This window comes from Oncorhynchus mykiss, chromosome 20 (assembly GCF_057628025.1).
Source record: "Oncorhynchus mykiss isolate SJ-2025 chromosome 20, ASM5762802v1, whole genome shotgun sequence".
Taxonomy (NCBI): domain Eukaryota; kingdom Metazoa; phylum Chordata; class Actinopteri; order Salmoniformes; family Salmonidae; genus Oncorhynchus; species Oncorhynchus mykiss.
The window spans coordinates 38,245,307-38,265,198 of NC_143041.1; the positions used below are offsets into that span (position 1 = coordinate 38,245,307).

Genomic DNA, 19,892 nt, shown 5'->3' on the forward strand with positions numbered 1-19,892 from the left:
TAGAGCTGCCAGTTAGCATAGAGCTGCCAGTCTGCAAGGAGCTGCCAGTCTGCAAGGAGCTGCCAGTCTGCAAGGAGCTGCCAGTCTGCATAGAGCTGCCAGTCTGTAAGGAGCTGCCAGTCTGCAAGGAGCCGCCAGAGCTGCCTGTCTGCAGGATGCCGCCAAAGCTGCCAGTCTGCAAGGAGCCGCCAGAGCTGCCAGTCTGCAAGGAGCCGCCAGAGCTGCCAGTTAGCATGGAGCAGCCAGGGCCGCCAGTCAGCATGGAGCAGCCAAGGCCGCCAGTCAGCATGGAGCAGCCAGGGCCGCCAGTCAGCATGGAGCAGCCAGGGCCGCCAGTCAGCATGGAGCAGCCAGTCAGCATGGAGCAGCCAGTCAGCATGGAGCAGCCAGAGCAGCCAGTCAGCATGGAGCAGCCAGAGCTGCCAGTCAGCATGGAGCAGCCAGTCAGCATGGAGCAGCCAGAGCTGCCAGTCAGCATGGAGCAGCCAGTCAGCATGGAGCAGCCAGAGCTGCCAGTCAGCATGGAGCAGCCAGTCAGCATGGAGCAGCCAGAGCTGCCAGTCAGCATGGAGCAGCCAGTCAGCATGGAGCAGCCAGAGCTGCCAGTCATCATGGAGCAGCCAGTCAGCATGGAGCAGCCAGATCTGCCAGTCGACCAGACTCTCCCAGATCTGCCAGTCGACCAGACTCTCCCAGATCTGCCAGTCGACCAGACTCTTCCAGATCTGCCAGTCGACCAGACTCTTCCAGATCTGCCAGTCGACCAGACTCTTCCAGATCTGCCAGTCGACCAGACTCTACCAGATCTGCCAGTCGACCAGACTCTACCAGATCTGCCAGTCGACCAGACTCTTCCAGATCTGCCAGTCGACCAGACTCTTCCAGATCTGCCAGTCGACCAGACTCTTCCAGATCTGCCAGTCGACCAGACTCTTCCAGATCTGCCAGTCGACCAGAATCTTCCAGATCCGCCAGTCGACCAGACTCTTCCAGATCCGCCAGTCGACCAGACTCTTCCAGATCCGCCAGTCGACCAGACTCTTCCAGATCCGCCAGTCGACCAGACTCTTCCAGATCCGCCAGTCGACCAGACTCTTCCAGATCCGCCAGTCGACCAGACTCTTCCGGATCCGCCAGTCGACCAGACTCTTCCAGAACCGCCAGCCAGCCAGGATCTGCCGGATCCAACCACCTGCCTGAGCTTCCTCTCAGTGCTGAGCTTCCTCTCAGTGCTGAGCTTCCTCTCAGTGCTGAGCTACCCATCAGTCCCGAGCTACCTCTGTCCCGAGCTGCCCCTCTGTCCCGAGCGGTCTTTAAGGAGGGTAACCTATCTAGGGACGCTAAGGAGGTGGACTAAAACTGTTATGGAGTGGGGTCCACGTCCAGCGCCAGAGCCGCCACCGCGGACAGATGCCCACCCACACCCTCCCTCATAGGTTTAAGTTGTGCGTCCGGAGTCCGCACCTTGGAGGGGGGGTACTGTCACGTTCTGACCATCGTTTGTGTGTGTTTTCCTTGTTTTAGTGTTGGTCAGGACGTGAACTGGGTGGGCATTCTATGTTGGATGTCTTGTTTGTCTATTTCTATGTCTGGCCTGATATGGTTCTCAATCAGAGGCAGGTGTTAGTCATTGTCTCTGATTGGGAACCATATTTAGGTAGCCTGGGTTTCACTGTGTGTTTGTGGGTGATTGTTCCTGTCTATGTGTTTTTCACCAGATAGGCTGTTTTAGGTTTTCGTTACGTTCATCACGTTCTTTATTTTGTAGTGTTTGCATTGATTCGTGTTTTACGTTTGTTCATTAAAACATGGATCGCAATCTACACGCTGCATTTTGGTCCGACTCTCCTTCGTATGAAGACGAAAACCGTTACAGAAATAATTTATGTTTCCACTGGAGCAACTCAAGTAAGGCATTTACTTCAGTCAAGGGCACATTTCATCAGTGTCCTAACCTGCTTGAAAACTCCACAGATATAGCAGTGGTGAATCCCACCCACTTCACACCCTACCACCCTTGATTGTCTCCTCTCTCTGTCAATTAGTGGTGGGAAGTCATGGACGTTCAGGTGGGTTTTGCTGAGTAAACAGCATCTAGGCCAGGCAGTTAGGGCTGCTTGATGGACGAGGCCACGTTGGTGCTGTGGGCTGATGCCTCAGGAGGAGGAGAGTTCACTAATTAAACAGGCAGCTGCTTTGCCAGTGTGTGTGTGGTGTGTATGTGCGTTTGTGTGTCAAGGAATGGGGATGCTATACTACCCAACTGGGTCCATTATCTCTGGACCAATCCAGTGCTTGCTGAACACCACTTACCTTTGACATTGGAAAGGGGACAGTGTTTTTACCATAAATGATGCACCACTTCCTGCCTGAAGATAACACATCAAGATACACTGTTCAGTAAAGTAGACTTTGGTAGACAGTAGAGCAATAAAGAAGTTAAGATTGAGAGGACTGCCCTGTTACTAAGCACAGCTATTCTGCACAGTAGTTGTAGAATATCCTGGCACTATAGGCACAGAACAAATACCTTTATTTAGAATACTGCTATATGCATACGTGAACAAAATATTAGAATTTGCATTACAAGTATTGGGCTGATGCAATTTTACGCTGCAATAGACATGAATTATCATCCTCATACCAAGAGTGATGTCTAAATATTTGATATGCTTCTCAATTACAGATGCGGTCTGAACATTAACTCTTCTGACCCCCCCTCCCCCAGACACATACACACTCGCAGAGAAAGTTAGCAAGGGTATTTCTTTCACTGCGGGAGCTGATCAATTCAGCTAAACTGTTGGGAGTGCAATTCCTACACGTGGCCTAGCTCTCAAACATCCTGTCAGGCTTCGAGTGAAATCTGGAGACCATCCCAGGATACACTGCGGTAGGAAGCAGCAGCAGCCTAGGCAGAATCAGGCCACGCTGGGCCGTTGCCGCTCACCAGTAGAGAGCATTAAGAATCCTGATGCCCCTCTCCTGGTGGACTCCTTAGGCTGGTTGTTAAGGGAGCTGCTACTCCTCCCTCAGCCCTCTGAGTCTCAGTGGTCATCCTTCAACAGCCCCCACAGAACAAAGCCTATTGCGAGTGATGCATTTGTTTTTGAAGGTTACATTGCTAGAGTAGAAAAGACACTGGCAATGTTGAAAAGCTTTGTGACGACAGCAGAACTGCAATTTCCACACCTCATCTGTGAAACCATCCACTGTCGTCTGCCTATCAAAACAGCTGTTCGTGAGCAAACACTCGACCCTAAATTCACTACTCAAATTCAAAGAAAAGACAAATGTAGAATGAAACAGCTTTACGGATGCATTAAAAAGTCAATATTTCTATTCCGAGCGAATAAAACAAGGCTATCTGAAGCTCAGAGCTAATAAAACTAGGAGAGAAGTTGACCAACTATGTAATTAGCCAGCGTGCTCCCTAGGTCTCACCTTGTCTTAAAACAACACACCGCTAATTCATTCCACAGGCATTATCTCAGAGCCAGAGCACAAATGATGAAGACTGCAGTAATAATCACTGGATTAGGAGCCTCTGAAACAAAGAGACTCTTTATAATCTTGAAACACCGTTTTTCCCTCTAAACCCCAAGACCAAATAAGGTGACAAGCAAAAAGGTCTTTGGATCCCCCCTTTCAACTGACTTAGTTTTGAATATCCTTTCGACTCCGTAAAATAATTGCATTCATTTTATTTTTTTTAAGTGTTTGTATTCGATGTTGGTTGTTGGAGTTCCTCATTAGTGTAACTGTCAAATTGCTAAAGCACTGACATTTGTAAACCTGATTAAGTAATTGTTATCCAGGCCTTGTGACAACGCACGCACCTTTTATTCTGCTTAATTGATGAGCTTCAAAACAGTAATAAACAGTCATTAGGGTCTAGCTTGGCATTAGCATGCCAGTTGATTATGTATGCTCATCTCATTTCAAACCAATTTCATTACACTTCCAGTGAATGATCCCTTGAAACAAACAAACTAGAGAATTCCAAATCTAACAAAATAATATTTGATTTGGGAGGCAACAGCAAAGTAAACTTGAGTCTAATTCAGGTGAGCAGGAAATAAGGAAACTATGGTTTTATGATGTACAATTTTACTCTGACTATATCTAGCTGTTGCCATTTTTTATTGCCTTTAGGTAGACCTGGATATACATCAAACATAATATCTGTGTTGATGTCAGCTTCCTGAGGTCAACAGTACACCTACACAGGTCCGTATGCCTGTGCTTTATAGGCTCATTTCACCCGCTGGAGCTATAAAAGATGCTCCAACATGCAGCTGCTACATAAGCTACTAACACCTGCTAGACTGTAAAAAAACGGCAGCACATAAAAATGCACTTTGGTTCAGACTTGCTGCTTTCATCTTGAGATGGAATACAATTCGGAAATGAAATGGGAATCACTCATGTAGATTGGGCATGGAGTGTCCCTCCCTGGCCAGTCAGGAGGATTAGCTCCTCTGCAGATTGGTCCGCCAGTGAGCCAGTCTAATGAGTTTCACCCTGATGCACCCCGCATTGTCCACGCTCCATCAACATAAATGTTAACAGTGTCCGCTTAGATACAGTGGAGACCTGAGGGCCACGAGAGCCAGGCAGAGGATCCCAGGCCATTCGGCCCCTGGCCTCCAACCACAAAGAAGAAAAGGTTACCCTGGTCCAGGCTATTGATATGAAGCGTATGCGGTTAGAGTGCAGAGGCGTGAGACAGTGCAATATTGATGAGGGTTCTCTGAGGAGGTAGTCATGTTCCAGGAGCATGGAGAGGGCTGGGAAGGAGCTTTGAGAGGGCTAAGGGGCTTCTTGCCATGATTTATTTACACCGATCAGCTTCATGCTGAACTTAAATCAATAATGGAACTTACGCACATTAGTTCATGTGCGCGGCCGTCCAGGTTACACCTGAGGGGAGCAGACCGAGGGGACCAAGCCACTCTGGAAATAGGCCACTTTGAAGAGTGGCATTCCATGACTGGCAGAGAATGTGTACGCCTGACCGGGCTACAAGCCGCTTACACAATAAATGGCGGGAGACTAGTGGAGCAGGAAGAAGTGAAGCTGGAGGAATAGGAAAAAAATACATCCTCTTATTGCTTTTGAGAGTGTGTGAAAGTGGCTTAGCAGTAGTCAAAGCACAAGCAACTCTTTGAACTGTGGCGTGTCTCCATAGAAGCCAGCAACTCTTTGAACTGTGGCGTGTCTCCATAGAAGCCAGCAACTCTTTGAACTGTGGCGTGTCTCCATAGAAGCCAGCAACTCTTTGAACTGTGGCGTGTCTCCATAGAAGCCAGCAACTCTTTGAACTGTGGCGTGTCTCCATAGAAGCCAGCAACTCTTTGAACTGTGGCGTGTCTCCATAGAAGCCAGCAACTCTTTGAACTGTGGCGTGTCTCCATAGAAGCCAGCAACTCTTTGAACTGTGGCGTGTCTCCATAGAAGCCAGTACAGCTTGGCAAAGGTTTGGTTCTTAAGAGGACTGCTGAAGTCTCAGTGGAAAATGACAATCTTAACTGCTCTTAAAATGTACCTAATCAACTGGATGCCTAAATGAGTTCCAAAGAAAGTTGAGAAGTGTTCACAGAGAAGTGTGCACAGAAATGATTTTATTACAGGTGTTTAAGCCGAGTGCTGCTACTTTTCGGACAAAATTTACAGTATTGACACATTTCACCTGCCTTTTCCCTCCCAAATTTGTGTAAATGCGAAAATCAAAAGGGCAGCTCAGTAAGCATACACTGCAGTGTGAAAGTGCCAGTCAAATTGTGTCACTGGTTCATGTGGTTTGACTCCAGCCAGAAGGACAATGACCAGTGTAAATCTAGCCATGTACATGGAAGACTAATGTTAATATCTATAATTATCTAGTCTAACTTGTATCTAGTCTTATTCTGATCAAAACCTATATGACAATTCCAGTTTCTAAAACCCTGTTTGATTCTAGCTACCCGTGTTGGGCCTGTCAGTTTATATTGTGAAACTGAAATCAGTGGTCAAATTTATTTTTGTCAGGTGGTGTTTCAAAACAATTATTATCCGAAACTATTCTGCTATATCTTAATTTATTTGCCCTTACAAAGTGACATATTATTTCCTTGAAAGTGGCACAGGCACCTATTTTCTCTGCGCTTGTTGTCACGGAAAAATGCACACCATTTAAAAAATAAATCAGCAAAAATGCCGTATCTGTAGAAAGAAAAGCATTGTGTTTTACCTCATTTTACATTATCCGAGGTGCATATAGACACACCTTATCCATCCCCCACCAATAGCAAACCTCTGGAAGGCTCTGTGTTTGTTTCTTCGTGACCTGTGTTATCTTGCAAATGAGAAGAATATACCACAAAATGAATTATTTATGCTTTTAAAGTGCTTTGACTGCAGAGAATGTATTGAACAACGGAGGCCTAGAAATAAAGGTGTTACATTGTGACAATTCACCAAATCATGTTTTCTTAAACCAGAAATTATTCATTTTCTATATTCAAGCTCTACTGAATATTAAAGCACAAATATAAAATGAACAAAAGATCCCCGTAAATGAATGATGCTTCTCTTGCAGCATAACGCCTGTGCTGTTGATACATTCAAGACAATGCATAAAGGAATAACACAATCCTCATATGCATGTTGTTAATGCAGATTTGAAAATCTACCCCTCACCCATGGTATGAATTCACTATCTTCCTGAAAAAATGAGGGTCTAAAGAGACAGAGCAAACTTTCTCAAAGACGTTTTTCATTCTACAATTCCAAAGTTCTTAAAAACTGCTGCTTTTATTTTCTTATTCTTACCCACCATAACTGATGACATAACAGGTTTGCACAATCAGCCACTCAACACGTTTACCATAGTCCCGCAAACTGAAGTTCTTACCTGAAATAGCCGCTAACATTATGACCATAGATGCACGCAACTAGAAAATAGAAACCACTACACTTGTCCTAGCAAAGGGAAACACTATCAGGGTGAGTGGCCAAGACGAGAGTGTGTGTGTGGGGGGGGGAGTGGGTAGTGTCATTCTCCAGCTGAGCCTAACCGAGGTGAAATTCCACTTGAACGATAAAGGAATTTACAACTGAACAGCGTGAATGAGCACTTGAATCTGTTGACAGAGGCGATTATATTCAAATGTCTCAGCCTTCAGACACCTCCCCTCCGGTAGAGATGGGAACCTCATCAGGGTTCTGGTGATTGAGGATCAATTGGAAAGAACCGTTCAGATGCAGAATGAGAAGTGGAGACATGGAGAGACTAGTCCCGCTGAGGACAGTCATTTTCTTGTTGAACGTACCGTAGACATGAAAATAAGATGGAGTCATAACCGAGGTGCATTTGCTCACAACTATATCATTAAGATCCTGGAGGAATGAAAGGTCAACTCCACCATCAATACAAATATCTGGAGACCTCTAGGCCATACAATCAACCGCTGAGGAACTGAGCCTTTCTTTATGAATACCTTGTGTCATGTAGGTCAGGAGTCATTGCCTTCCTACTTCAAAATATAGCTAGTGTAGAAATTGAAAAAGCAATATTGTTACCCAGCCGAGAGGACCACCTCAATAATGTCCTTGAATGTACTATACTGTTGTCTCTCCCTCGAGCTGCTTTCTATGTCTTTCAATTATTCACGTCCAAGAAGTTTACCTTGTCTGCGTCCACTTTGCCCTTGACGAACTCGGACCTCCAGAACTGCAGGACCTGGTCCAGAGTGAAGCCTATGCCCTTGAGGAACTCGGACCTCCAGAACTGCAGGGCCTGGTCCAGAGTGAGGCCTATGCCCTTGACGAACTCGAACCTCCAGAACTGCAGGACCTGGTCCAGAGTGAGGCCTATGCCCTTGAGGAACTCGGACCTCCAGAACTGCAGGGCCTGGTCCAGAGTGAGGCTTATGCCCTTGAGGAACTCGGACCTCCAGAACTGCAGGGCCTGGTCCAGAGTGAGGCCTATGCCCTTGAGGAACTCCGACCTCCAAAATTGCAGGGCCTGGTCCAGACTGAGGCCTATGCCCTTGACGAACTCGAACCTCCAGAACTGCAGGGCCTGGTCCAGAGTGAGGCCTATGCCCTTGAGGAACTCGGACCTCCAGAACTGCAGGGCGTGGTCCAGAGTGAGGCCTATGCCCTTGACGAACTCCCCCTCCAGAACTGCAGGACCTGGTCCAGAGTGAGGCCTATGCCCTTGAGGAACTCGGACCTCCAGACCTGCAGGGCCTGGTCCAGAGTGAGGCCTATGCCCTTGACGAACTCGGACATCCAGAACTGCAGGGCGTGTTCCAGAGTGAGGCCTATGCCCTTGACGAACTCGGACCTCCAGACCTGCAGGGCCTGGTCCAGAGTGAGGCCTATGCCCTTGACGAACTCTGACCTCCAGAATTGCAGGGCCTGGTCCAGAGTGAGGCCTATGCCCTTGACGAACTCGGACCTCCAGAACTGCAGGGCCTGGTCCAGAGTGAGGCCTATGCCCTTGACGAACTCGGACCTCCAGAACTGCAGGGTCTGGTCCAGAGTGAGGCCTATGCCCTTGAGGAACTCGGACCTCCAGAACTGCAGGGCCTTGTCCAGAGTGAGGCCTATGCCCTTAAGGAACAATTTGTACTGCATGCTCCCACCGTGGCGGAGGTGGTGGCTTTCCCTCAGCAACCGGTGGAGCTGCCTCACGGACAGGGGGTAGGACTTCACCGATAGCTGAAGGAAGAGAGGACACATTTAGATATGCAGGCAAAAGTCAACTGCCTAACTTTACCATGGCAGCAATTCAAACAAAAAGCTGCATGGAATGATCCGTTTCATCCACCAACGACTCCATATTTCCATATTTTCTCTCCGAACGCACCGATATGCAGTCAGTTTGTTACATGGCCCGGAATATCACAATCCAGACTACGCTAAAATGTCCTCCTGATTTTATCTAGGCCAGGCATCCTTATAATTTAAAGCTGTGGTGGTACTTTTAATATAGCTCAATATCATGTAAAGCACACACGCACACACACACACACACCTCATTATTTAATGGCTCATAAGAGGAAAGCTTATTTAGTAGAGCTGCAGGAGAGTGGCAGTGATCGTCTAGCCCAGTCGTCTGGTGATCACAAGGTTCTGGTTTAGCCACTCGGAGCCCAAAGCCAACGCTACAGGTGCCGAATAGAGAGAGAGAAAAAAAACTAGACCCACTGCCAGCCTTTTCCATCTGCTGAGCACCACATCACAAACAGCTAAAATTAAAGCCCTCTCGGTCTCATTCGTTCTCCCATGACCAAGTAGTAGAGGAATGTCTCGCCAGTAGAGACGACAAAGCTGCTTCCCTGATCGACTCCTAGCTGTGGTATAGTATCCATTTCTGGTTCACATACATGGCTTGCTTGCATCAACACACTTAGAAAGAATGCTGTGTGATATTGAGAAATTGAGTACTAAATACTGAAAGTGAACATTTAAAGCATTGTGGGGGACATTTCCGGTTGGAGAGTCACTTGATTGAACGGAAATGTTCTTGTTTATGTGCCAGATCTTGCTTCAAAAGGGGCTACTATTTACAAGTGGATACATGACTTCTGTTTGAGAGTGGGTAAATCTGAAGGACGAAATTAGCATTTGCTGACGGGCCACTTAATTGGAACAGCAGTGGTCTCTGAAATGGAGAAAGTGAAGAATGCACAACGAGTCTGAGCTGAGCTGTGGCCTCGATCAGTTTAATTCCCCTCACAGAGACCACAATGGTTCATTAAAACCCCTTCGGAATCCCTTCTGAATGTCAATGTAGAGAACTCTGTCTCGCTAACACATTGGGCATGACATTAGGCATGACATTGGGCATGACATTGGGCATGACATTGGGCATGACATTGGGCATGACATTGGGCATGAAATGCGAGGACTATTGCCTCAAAAGTTAAGTTTCAAGCAGTAATTCTTGTGAACACTGAAGACACTGAAGACATTTACCACTTCACCACTGATGGAAACATACAGCATGAACCAATACTGAGATAGGTGGACAGACAACTGCTGCAATGACTGTACATTTCTGTTCTGATATAACCAGTGTCCTCTACATCTTCCTTGTCCTCCCTAGTATAAATGTGTCCTTTGTGTTTCAATGCATACTCACCGAATCGATCTGCTCCAAAGACATGTTCCCAATACTCTTCTGTATGCTGTAGTCCTGATCCACGTAGCCATGGCTGCAAGGACAGCAATGGACCAACAAGAGAGAGGCAGAGAAAGAGAAAATAAATTACAGCAGTCTATCACAACAGTTCCAGAGAAAGAACACATTGTCATCATTAGTCTACAAAGTGCTACAGCAGGACATGGTTCGGTCTCAGGGTCCATTTAGGATTTTGGGTCCACTGGCTCCATTACCTGGGGCTATGATAATAACAGCTTACTCTCAACAATCTTTGTATAAAACATGTAATTGTACTATACAGAAAGGTAAGTGTGCCTCATAGAAAGCTATTGTTGCACTATACAGAAATACAGTCTGACGTATTCATTGAATGGCAGCTTTTTGCACATATTCTATAGAGAAGTAGATTTGGTGCATACCGGGGAGCAAGACAAATATGTTTTAATGTGTTTTAAGTGGCTAAAGTGCCACTGAATAAAAACCAGTGACCAGGTTTCTGGAATAAATCAAATGTAACATTGATCCTCGAGTTTTCCAGTTGTATCCATTTTTATTGTCCCTCCCAGCAAAATGTTACATTGGTCAAGATCAATCCCACTGATCGATGTCTGTGTGATTGATTTTCTCAGTGCCTAGCATTTGAGCAGGAGCCCTCCATAAATTAACTGACTTGTCTTTGTGCAACGTTAGTGTGCCTTGCCGAAGAATAAGCTGATCAATGAAGATGCTCCGACAGTCCCCTAACAGTATACAGCCTCAAATCTGACTCTGTTAACAAAACAAATGCGGTTACCTAACTGGCTAAAAACTGCTGGAAGATATTCAAATTTACACACAAAATATTGCTGCAAAATGCTTTTACTGCAATGTCTCATGGCCTAATTTGGGCCTCTTGGTTTGATGCCATGGGTAAAGGTCAACATCATAATTATCCTCCCAAAGCTTTATACATGTCAGGTGCATTTTCTCACCCTTTGATCACACAGCCCTTACCTTATGGCACTGAAGTAATCCAGGTGACCCAGAAATTTTGACTAAATGCCATTTGAAAGGCCATTCGAGTAATGGAGCAAAAACAGCCAGGTTACAGGCTAATCAGGTTTCTTAGCCTGTGTGACTTTGATTAGAGGCCTTGACCACCTAATTGCTCATGAGGCAACAATTACAAAATATATTGGGTCATAGTGGCTCCCAAGTGGCACAGCGGTCTAAGGCATTACATCTCAGTGGTTTGAATCCAGGCTGTATCACAACTGGCTGTGATTGGAAGTCCCATAGGGTGGCGCACAATTGGTCCAGCGTCATCCTGGTTTGGCCGGTATAGGCCATCATTGTAAATAAGAATTTGTTCTTAAATGACTTGCCTAGTTAAATAAAGTGTGATTAAACAAGGTCATTTAAGCATCACTAAAACAGTGCAAAGCTGAGTAGGGCTAAAAGCTCAGTGCCATTGCCTCTCAAACACAAGCTTCATATTCCCACACTACTTAGATGAGGACATTTAATCTCATTGATTTATCATGTTGACTTAGGCCAATATCTATATAGCTTTGTCACATCATGGAAAATCATAGTGTATTATAATACTGTATATTTAATCAAATATGATACAGAAATCATTCAGAACATATACAGTGGGGCAAAAAAGTATTTAGTCAGCCACCCACTGTGCAAGTTCTCCCACTTAAAAAGATGAGAGAGGCCTGTAATTTTCATCATAGGTACACTTCAACTATGACAGACAAAATGAGAAGAAAAAAAATCCAGAAAATCACATTGTAGGATTTTTAATGAATTTATTTCCAAATTATGGTGGAAAATAAGTATTTGGTCACCTACAAACAAGCAAGATTTCTGGCTCTCACAGACCTGTAACTTCTTCTTTAAGAGGCTCCTCTGTCCTCCACTCGTTACCTGTATTAATGGCACATGTTTGAACTTGTTATCAGTATAAAAGACACCTGTCCACAACCTCAAACAGTCACACTCCAAACTCCACTATGGCCAAGATCAAAGAGCTGTCAAAGGACACCAGAAACAAAATTGTAGACCTGCACCAGGCTGGGAAGACTGAATCTGCAATAGGTAAGCAGCTTGGTTTGAAGAAATCAACTGTGGGAGCAATTATTAGGAAATGGAAGACATACAACTGATAATCTGATAATGATAATGATAATCTGATAATCTCCCTCGATCTGGGGCTCCACGCAAGATCTCACCCCGTGGGGTCAAAACGATCACAAGAACGGTGAGCAAAAATCCCAGAACCACACGGGGGGACCTAGTGAATGACCTGCAGAGAGCTGGGACCAAAGTAACAAAGCCTACCATCAGTAACACACTACGCCGCCAGGGACTCAAATCCTGCAGTGCCAGACGTGTCCCCCTGCTTAAGCCAGTACATGTCCAGGCCCGTCTGAAGTTTGCTAGAGAGCATTTGGATGATCCAGAAGAAGATTGGGAGAATGTCATATGGTCAGATGAAACCAAAATATAACTTTTTGGTAAAAACTCAACTCGCCGTGTTTGGAGGACAAAGAATGCTGAGTTGCGTCCAAAGAACACCATACCTACTGTGAAGCATGGGGGTGGAAACATCATGCTTTGGGGCTGTTTTTCTGCAAAGGGACCAGGACGACTGATCCGTGTAAAGGAAAGAATGAATGGGGCCATGTATCGTGAGATTTTGAGTGAAAACCTCCTTCCATCAGCAAGGGCATTGAAGATGAAACGTGCCTGGGTCTTTCAGCATGACAATGATCCCAAACACACCGCCCGGACAACGAAGGAGTGGCTTCGTAAGAAGCATTTTAAGGTCCTGGAGTGGCCTAGCCAGTCTCCAGATCTCAACCCCATAGAAAATCTTTGGAGGGAGTTGAAAGTCCGTGTTGCCCAGCAACAGCTCCAAACATCACTGCTCTAGAGGATATCTGCATGGAGGAATGGGCCAAAATACCAGCAACAATGTGTGAAAACCTTGTAAAGACTTACAGAAAACGTTTGACCTCTGTCATTGCCAACAAAGGGTATATAACAAAGTATTGAGATAAACTTTTGTTATTGACCAAATACTTATTTTGCACCATAATTTGCAAATAAATTAATTAAAAATCCTACAATGTGATTTTCTGGATTTTTTTTCTCATTTTGTCTGTCATAGTTGAAGTGTACCTATGATGAAAATTACAGGCCTCTCTCATCTTTTTAAGTGGGAGAACTTGCAGAATTGGTGGCTGACTAAATACTTTTTTGCCCCACTGTGTGTGTGTGTATATATATATATGCTCTATTCATGTATTGAGTTTTCCTAGTGTGCCTTACAATTCAAAAGGAGAGGTGGTGCACATTACGATCAAAATATTGTAAAGGGGGATCAATGATACACTATAGAAGCTGCCTTTGAAATCTGTTAAGCCTTGGCCGCGGATGAAACCGGACCCTTCACTGGTAATCTAGCGTTTACCACAGAAAGTCTCAAAGTGAAAGGGAATCAGCTGTGGGACCTAACGACCGACGGCCCACTGAATACTGAAGCACGGGCTTTGGGCTTATGCTGCCTGCTCAATTCTGATGGAGTGTTGCCCTGCCAGCTATCGCTTCTGCGTCCAAGTCCCCTTGTTTATTCGTTTCGATTCAACAGCTGGTTTGCTTGAGGACACAGGTTTATTTCTAGTGCACAAGCTGGCCCCATGACACTACCTTATCTGACTGCCCCAGCATGCATAGCCTTTCATTGGAACACAGTGGGAACCTTTCTGCAGTCAAACAACCTCTATGTCGGCAATGACGCATCCAATTAAAAGAGGCCTCAATCGGGCTCCATTAAAAACCAATAGACACAGCTGGTTGGTAGAGTTGCCTTTGGGGAAAGCCTCCGTTGTTCAGCTCTCCTTTACAATCATTGGCAGGTGCAGGAAGGCAACAGGAGGGCTAGATGGCCAGTGAGAGGCAGGTGGAGGGGCTTTAATCTAAACCAGGACTCCCTGGTGGGTCCTTTCCTGAAAGCCAGGACAGGCTTACACTTGTAGAGCCCAGGTTGGATCATTCCAACACAGAGCAGGGGACTACGCCAGAGGCGATTTCAGAAAGCCATTGAAAGATAGCATGTGTAGAAGAGTTTGAAAGAGGAAGAAAGAGAATGCAGAATGTAGAGAGAGGGAGGATGAAAGAGAGTGGAGTAAGACAGTGGGGAGGAGTTAAAGAGCAAGACCGTTGCGGGGGGGTTAAAGTGTAAGACAGTGAGGGGGGAGGGTTAAAGAGTAAGACCGTGAGGGGGATTTTAAGGATTTTAGTTTTGTGTCAAAATACAAAAGTCACCAGGAATTCAGCTAACAATGGCTTTCATTTAGGAAATCTGTTTCAGCAATCCCACTAAACAGTTTTTATTTAAAAATATAATCCATTTTTAGGCTTAGGTTGTAGTCAATTTGCAGTGTACTAATTATTATTATTATTATCCGTCCCCCCTACCATTTGTTCCATCAAAATTCGGCCTGCGGCTGAACCTAGTTGCCTACCCCAGGAGTAGAGTCAAGTAATCTTCAGAGAGGTCGTGGCGGTACGAAGGGCTTTCCTTGGCTTTATTTTGCTCGGGCAGTCTGTGGGTCATGGGTGGGTGGGCGCTCTCGGGGCCTGGCTATAAAAATAAATGCTCTGGCTTCCAGTTGACACATTAGGTTTGGAGTTTGTGTTCCATTATCACAGTGTTTGGAGGCAGAGGAGACACTTTCTCAAAGGGAATCTCGTGTTTGGAACGTTAGGCCATTTCTGGGAAAAGTGGCACAAAGAGGATTTGGGAGCATTTGTGAAATGTGCCCTAGAAATGTACTCCAATGGAGCTGTTTTTATCTCAATATCAAATCATTCCTGGGTAACATGTCTACTATAATTTAAAACAAAGTAACAAAAATAGCTCTTAGCAAAGAGTATTTTCTCAAGCAAGAACCTTGCTAGGACTGTCTGGCAGTGGTCTGAGTGGGGAAGGGAAAAAAGAAAACTAGCTGTTATTGGCAGAGAGGTTTGGAACTCTTTATTATGGTCTATTAACCAATTTACCGCCTGGTAAATGTCACCAGGCAGGCCACAACTCCATCCCACCAAAACAGGCTGAAATTTCAGGCAAATTGTTTTATTAAACAGCTTTTACTCTAAAAGGGTATTTAACATAATTTTCAAAGTATTATTTCAACCTCAGTGTGGAAGCGTATATAAAAACACAGGACAATCACTCCCGGACAGTCCGAGCAAAATTCTTGCTTGAGAAATAGTTTTTTGCTAAAAATTGTATTTTTGCCAATTGTCATGGAAATCAATTACATAACGGTACTTCATTGTTACGCAGAAATTATTTCATATAAAAACATCTGCATTGAGGGTTTGAGGAGCATTTCTCACTGTTATTTGTTTGAACCTCTAATCAAGGTGTGAATTCACCAGCTATTTTTTATCCCATTCTCGTGATATCAAATTGGTAGTTACGACCGTGTCTCATCTCTTTAACTTACCAACGGGCTCGGGAGAAGGATCCTCCAAAACATGACCCGCCAAGCTGCGCTGTTCCTTAACACACTGCTCACTTAACCCAGAAGTCAGCTGTACCAATGTGTCTGAGGAAACATTGTACGACTGCTGACTGTGGTCAGCTTGCAGTTACCTAGCCCACCACAAGGAGTCCCCAGAGCGTGATAAGCAAAGGAAAGCCCCACTGGCCAGACCCTCTCCGAACACGGATGTTGCTGGGCTAATTGTGCACCACCAAGCGGGGCTCCTAGTCACAGCCTGGAATCAAACCCCACTTGGGTTCCTACATGCCCCGTTGGTTTTGACAAGCATTATTTTTTGGGAGTGCATAATGACTATATTGTCATAATGAATGACCTAAAGCATCAGCAGAGGAATCAATATGCCAATTACCTGAGGTGGTCATTCATCAGACTGCACTGCCGGTAGAGAGCGGGCTGTCAGCTGAAAAAAAAGGACAGCACATGGGAAATGCAAAAGCTATCGGCCTCCACCACGAACTGACGGGACGGGTCAGGATGAACCAACATGGGAGCTGTGGTGAAGCGGTATTTGAGATCCCGGAACGCAGCTGGGGACCACGTGAACGGAACCTTGGGAGACATGAGTGCAGACAAGGTGGAAGCCAGGGTGCTGTAGCCCCGGATAAAGAGGTGATAAAAGTTGGTGAATCCCAGGAAATGCTGCAGTTGTACTCTGGACATAGGCTGGGGCCAATCCACCACCGCTCTCACCTTCCCGGGATCCATCTGTATGGTCCCTGCAACAATGACGTAATCCAGAAAGGGGAAGGTGGAGCGGTGGAATTTACACTTCTCTGCTTTACAAAAATCTGGTTCTCCAGGAGGTGTTGGAGAACCTGTCGGAAGTGGAGCATGTGTTCTTAGGTGGAGTGGGAGAAGACGAGGATGTCATCGAGGTAGATGAAGACGAACTGGTTCAACATGTCGCGGAGAACATCATTAACCAGAGCCTGGAACACAGCAGGGGTGTTGGTAAGGCCAAAGGGCATGACCAGGTACTCGTAGTGCCTGCTGGCAGTGTTGAAGGCACTCTTCCACATGTCCCCTTCCAGTATCCGCACCAGGTGGTAGGCATTCCGTATACCCAGCTTGGAGAACACGGTGGCTCCCTGAAGTGGCTGAAAGGCAGAGGAGATGAGAGGTAGCAGGTAGCAGTTCTTCATTGTTATGTTGTTGAGGCCCTGGTAGTTGATACACGGGCGCAGGGTTTTGTCCTTCTCCACAAAGAAGAACCCTTCACCGGGCGGGGGAGGTAGAAGGATGGATGAAGTCCTCAATGTAGGTCTCCATAGCCTTGGTCTCCGGACCCGACAGAGAGTACAGTCATCCCCGGAGCGGAAGGATGCCTGGGAGAAGGTCAATCCCATAGTCATAAGGTCGGTACGGCAGCAGCCAAGTGGCCGGAGCCTTTACTGAACACCGTCCTGGTACTCTGCTGGAATGGCGGAGAGGTACGGGGCAACTTCCGGGCCCACAGGAAGACGTCTCGGGGCAGGCTGCGCTGACTTCAGGCAATGGGTGTGGCAGAGCGGTCAGGGGATTGTGTCGCTGGAGCCAGGAGAATCCCAATACCAGGGGAACCTGAGGTGACTTAATGAGCAGGACCTAGATCGTATCGCTATGGTTCCCTGACACGTAGGTTGATGGGAGTGGTATTGTGGATGACCCGGCCTATAGAGTGCTCGTCCAGTGCTCTAACGTCCATGGGAATGGAGAGTGGCTGAGTGAGGATATCCAGCTCGGTAGCCAGGGTAGCGTCCATAAAGCTCTCATCTGTCCCAGAGTCAATGAGTACCCGGAGAGATTTTTACTGGTTCTCCCACAGCAACATGGCATGAAAAGGGATGTGAGTAAGGGGAGAGGAAAGGTTCTCCGTATGGCCCACCAGAGTACTAACTCCTAGCGGTGAGCCTGGTCTTTTAGTGGACAGGTGGAGATGAAATTACCAGCAGTCCCGCAATACAGGATGCTCTTAGTGTGAAGCATGTATAGCCATTCAGCTGGAGACAGCCAAGCACTGCCTAGTTATAGGGGCTCGGGAAGAGGTAAATCGGCAGTCTTTGGAGGCTCTCGGGGAACTCTGGTAGCCTCGGGTTCTTTCGGCAATGGAGCCGTTGGGGACTTCTGGGATACCTCGGAGGTGAGGTGGAATCGAATCTGCTCTCCTTCCTTCGTTCCCATAGTCTCCCATCGATCCGAATGGTCAAGGCGATGAATGAGTCAAGATCCGTCGGTAGTTCCGGGCTACAAACTTGTCCTTTACTTCCTCTGATACTCTGTGTAGTAGCATGTCGATCAGCCCTTCCGGGTTCCAAGCACTCTCCGCTGCCAACGTGTGGAAATCCACTGCATAGCCTGCCACACTACGGGAGTTTTGACGTAGCTGGAGCAGCTTGCGAACAACAGAGAGTCAAACACCTTCCGAACCTCCTCCACGATCTCCTCCAGACTGAGGCAGACAGCGGATTGTTGCTCCCACACCACCGTGACCCATGCGAGTGCCCTCCTGAACATCAATGTTATGATGTACATTATCCTCGAGCGGCCCGAGGGGAACGAAGTAGGCTGCAGCTTGAAAATGAGGGAGCACTGGGAGAGAAAAGCCCGGCAGGTTCCGGAATCTCCAGCATAGCGCCCCGGAGGAGGTAAGCGGGGTTCTCGGGACACTGTGGTACGCTAGGAGATCAACATTGTGGTAGACTGCCTAACAGACGACCCCCGGAATTGCTCCAGAAATGTGTTAAACGCTCGGTTATGGCGTTTGGCTAAGGTCTGTAACCCTTCTATGAGACAATGGTGGCTCCTTGGGAGGAGAGGGCGTTGCGGAGCTAGTCCGAGTCTGCTGAGTCAGTCATGGCCCGTTCAGACTATCAGGTTTCAGGTATGACAAAGATGCAAACAGTATCGAATAAACAATAGTTTATTTCTAATACAGGAGCGGGCAAAGGACAGGTCAAAGGGGGTCAATAATACAGAGATGCAAAGGGTCCAGAACGGCAGGCAGTCTCAGGGTCAGGGCAGGCAGGGGTCAATAATCCTGTGAGGTGGGGCAAGGTATAGAATGGCAGGCTCAGGGTCAGGGCAGGCAGAACGGTCAAAACTGGGAAGGACTAAAAAAACAGGAGCAAGAAACAGGCAGGAGCAGGGGAACAAACGCTGGTAGGTTTCACAAACAAAACGAACTGGCAACAGACAGAGAACACAGGTATAAATACACAGGGGATAATGGGGAAATTGGACGACACCTGGAGGGGGGGTGGAGACAGCCACAAAGACATGTGAACAGATCAGGGTGTGACAAAAGCGGTAAAGAGGTACAAGCTACAGCAGCACATCAACGGGTTTAGAAAGAATCAGTGAACTTTGCTGAAAGTTTCAGAAATAATTCAATGTTACTGTAACAATACTGCAACCTAAAAGCATAGGACACAGGCTGGCTAAGGTCTTATAAAGTTGAACATCCTCATTGAAATGATGTCACTTGGTGGCTTATGGAGAGTTAGTGTTTTTCTTATCTTTGCCAGTTGGAAGAAATGGTACGCCAACCCAGCGATGTGATTAATGTTTTACACAAGAGATGTTATTAAACTCAACCGTGAAGAGACTTTTATTCCTGTCTGCACAAATTCCACAATTCACAGCCTCTAATTTCTTTTACGAATATCCAATAAGCATCTGACTTGGGAAAGCTTCCACTTGGACGTTTCCGCCCCCAAGCTCTAACACGATTCAGTCATTGTTAAATTGTGTTTGTAAAATTTAACATGAAAGAAATCCCAAGAAAGTCTGAAAATTCCTAAGGCTGTCAGAAAAGATGCAGAGATTCTAAACTTTTGAGATATATATGGATCTGACTTGAGGTCCAAAATGGCCACTGAAGCGATTAAAGCACATGAGAAGCTTTTTAACCACCCGAGGAGCATTGCCAAGGTACAGCCATTTCTCTCTCAGGCTAATACAGAGGAGACTCATCCATGCTTTTACTACAAGCAGGCTTGACTACTGTAACACTCTCCTGCCTGGTCTACCCAAGAAAAACATATAGAATACTGCAGCACGGGTGCTGACCAAAACCAGACAGACAGCACACATTACACCGGTTTTAAAGTCTCTGCACTGGCTGACTGTGAGTTTAGAATTCATTTTCAGATTCTTCTATTGGTTTTTAAATCAATCCATGATTGTGCACTCCA

General features: G+C 46.3%; 1 pseudogene; it reads right to left on the reverse strand.

The window, feature by feature from the left end:
• LOC110499535 (DNA primase large subunit-like) overlaps window positions 1-19,892 on the reverse strand; it is a 90,559-nt pseudogene that overhangs the window by 27,552 nt on the left and 43,115 nt on the right.